At 33.6% G+C, this 3,568-nt stretch overlaps 1 long non-coding RNA gene across 1 annotated transcript in view; it reads right to left on the bottom strand.

The window, feature by feature from the left end:
* Positions 1–886: 886 nt before the first annotated feature.
* Positions 887–3,568, bottom strand: part of LOC125614909 — a 20,034-nt gene continuing 17,352 nt past the window's right edge. Inside the window, exon 3 of the long non-coding RNA XR_007345484.1 lies at positions 887–1,811. This is a non-coding gene — a long non-coding RNA (uncharacterized LOC125614909). The remainder of the gene's footprint in view (positions 1,812–3,568) is intronic.

The following is a 3,568-nucleotide window of genomic DNA, read 5'->3' as shown; positions in this document are numbered from 1 at the left end:
ATTATCTTAGGTTTTGATATAATAATATGCATATCATATTAGAATTAAAAAACACAGGCAGTTACTATATTCAATTTTGATGCTATAATATGAATATCATATCAGTATTTAAGCCCACAGGACACCTATAATATTAATTTTATGTTCTATTGTATGGATATCTTATTAGTATTAAAGATCACAAGGCAGATATTGTATTAGATTTAGATTCTATAATATGAATATTATATTAGTACTAAAATCCACAGGGAACCTATTAAATTAGTTTTAGATGCCATAGTAAGGATAAAATATTAACACTAAATCCACAGGCAGGTAATATATCAATTTTCAAAGCTATCATATGGATAAAGTTAGTACTAAAGGTCACAGGACAGCTGTTGTATCAGTTTTACATGCCATTATATGGCTATCATGTTTATGTTAAAGATCCACAGTGCAGCTATTTTGTCAGTATTATCTAATAATATGAATAAGATAGTATTTAAGGCCACATGGCAGCTATTCTATTTGTTTTAGATGCTGTAGTACTATATTACATTATTATTAAAGACTCCAGGAAAGCTATTTTATTATATTTAGATGGTAGAGTATGGATATCATGTTAGTATACTATGAAAGGCTGCAAGAAAACTATTATGCCACTTTTAACAGCTATAGTATGGATGTTTTATTAGTATTAAAGGCCATAGAAGAGCTATTCAGTTTTAGATACTATACCAAGGATGTTATATTAATATAATAATTAATAATAATATAATGATAATATAATGATTATATTAATATAATACACAGGGAATTTACAATATTAGTTTTATGGGTTATATTATTATTAAAAGTTATGGATGTTATATTATTATTAAAGTCACAGGGTAGTTGGTCTGGGGTTGTGGCTCATTTGTAGAGCGCCTGCCTAGCACATGTGAGGCACTGAGTTCAATCCTCAGCACCACATTAAAAAACATAAATAAAGTAAAGGAATTGTGTCCATCAACAACTAAAACAATATTTTAAAAAAATTCACAGGGTAGCTATTATATAGTTTTTTATGTCACAGTATGAATATTACATTAATATTTAAGGCCATAGGCAAGCTAATATATTGCTTTAGGTGGTATATGTGAATATCATATTAGTATTAAAGGTCACAGGCAAATATTTTATTAGTTTTAGATGCTAGTTTATCAATATCATATTAATATTAAGGGTCCTTGGCAAATGTTATAATTTGGATATCATATTAGTTCTAAAAGCCACAGGGCAGCTATTATATTAGTTTTAGATGCTATAATATGGATATTGTATTAAAATGAAAGACCACAGGAAAGGTATGTGATTAGTTTTAGGTCCATAGTATGGATATAATATTAACACTAAATTACACATTTCAGCTACTATGTCAGTTTTTGATGCCTTAATATGGATACCATATTAGTTATACAGTCCACAAAAGAGCTATTATATCCATTATAATTTCATAGTATGGATGACATGTTTGTATTAAAAGGTCACAGGCAGCTCTTCAGTTTTAAAACTAATATTATGTCCACATTATAGCATGTAAAACTGATATAACAGCTTCCCTTTGGCCTTAATTGTAAGGGTTCTGTGTTTGGGACTGGGGTCTCTGATGGCTTCATGAATGTGGCATACTTGGTGGCTAGGAAGTTTCTGTGCAAAGATGTGGAATGCCTGGATGCTAGGAAAACTTCTGTGCAAAGACATGGGATGCCTACCTGCTATAGCAATGTCCTGCATTAGAAGGCTTTGTGCTGGAGTCTTATCAGCTTTGGCCTTCAGGCACACAGCTCCTGGGAATAAAGAAACACTCTTGTTATACAATAAAAATGTTTCACCAAGCTCCCATGCTCCTGGACCTGTCCATCTAACAGTAACTGTAAACAACAAACTTTATTGATAGCTACACAAAGCTTCTAACATTGCATATTGTAACTGTAGAATGTAACTGAGGAATAAGCTGCATAACGATGCTAACTCTATAACCTTCCAAATAACACAATAAACAATAGTATATTACTGATGCCAATGACCTAATGCAACCTATTGATATAAATAAAGCTGGCAGCTTGACCATTCTGCCATTCTGTCATTCTGACTCTGCATCTTCTTTCTATGTCTCTTTTTATTTTCCTTACATTTAATATTAATATCCATACAGTGATCTATAAAAGTAATATAATAGCTACCCTGTGACCACATTATTGATACTACATTAATATCAGAGGCCACAGAGAAGCTATAATATTAGTTTTACTTGCATTATTATGGATATCATAGTAGTATTAAAGGCCATTGCAGGTATTATCTAAGTTTTGGATGCTATAGTATTTATATCATAATATGATTAAATGCCACAGGGTAACTATTAATTTTAGATGCTATATTACTGATATAAGAGGCCAAAGGGCCACTATTATATTATTTCTAGATAGTACAGTATTGTTTTTGTAAGCTTTTTTGCCATTGTGTCAAAAATTCCTGACAAGAACAATTTTTAGAGAATTAAAATTTTATTTGACACTTATATTTTCCATGTCTCAGTCCATAGAAGACCGACTCCACAGCTCTTGACCAAATGATATAGAGGTATGAAGCAAATCAGAACATGGCAAAGAGGAAGCAGATAGAGAGTTATGCTCACCAGAGACAAATATATACTCCAAAGAAATGCCCCCAGTGACCCACCTTCTCCAGCTACACACTACCTTCCTACAGTTACCATCCAGTTAAACACTATCAGTGGATTAATGCACTCACTAGGTTAAGGCTCTCATAACCAAATAATTTCACCTTTAAATCTTTCTTGCCTTTTCTCACACACGAGTTTTAGAGTAACACTTCATATCTAAACCATAACATTCTGCCCTTGGCCCCCAAAAGTTCATGTCCATCTCATGATGCAAAATACATTGAGTTCATATCCAGGAGTCCACATGTTCTTAACAGTTCCAGTATTCCCTAAAAGTCTAAGTCCAAAACCTCTTCTGAAACTTAAGGAAAACTCAGCATGAGACCCCATAAAAATCAAAGCAAGCTATATAATCCAATATATAATGGCATGGATTAAACATTTCCATTCTACAAGTGATAAATAGGGACATAGAAAGAAGAGATGGGACCAAAACAAGACCAAAATCCAGCTGGGCAAACAAGATCTGTAGTTCCACATCAAGCATATTTGGGGCAAATAACATTGTGATATTCTCTCCAAAGAACTTGTGCATCTCCACTCCTATGGCTTTGTTAATAGCGGTCCACATGGCCTAGCTTGGCTTGTGTTTGTTCAATTCCTATGGGTTTCCTTGTAAAATGATCCATGTTACTAGCATCTCTTAGTCTCAGGAGTCCCCACTATAGTTTTCTTCATCCTCTCAGGGGCTGCCTGCTGGTATTCCAACTCTAATACATTTTTCCCGACCTCCCAGGTTTTCCTTTGAAATCACAGTGGGAGCCTCCATGACCCCCTAATGCCAATGTCTTGCAAACTTAAAAAACCAGCACCATGTAGTTGATACCAAGATCTGCCACCATCTCAAGCAGTAGACAA

This window comes from Marmota marmota, unplaced genomic scaffold, assembly GCF_001458135.2.
Source record: "Marmota marmota marmota unplaced genomic scaffold, marMar, whole genome shotgun sequence".
Lineage (NCBI taxonomy): Eukaryota > Metazoa > Chordata > Mammalia > Rodentia > Sciuridae > Marmota > Marmota marmota.
Note: the sequence above shows the minus strand (reverse complement) of the source record. Positions and strands in the feature narration are given on the sequence as shown.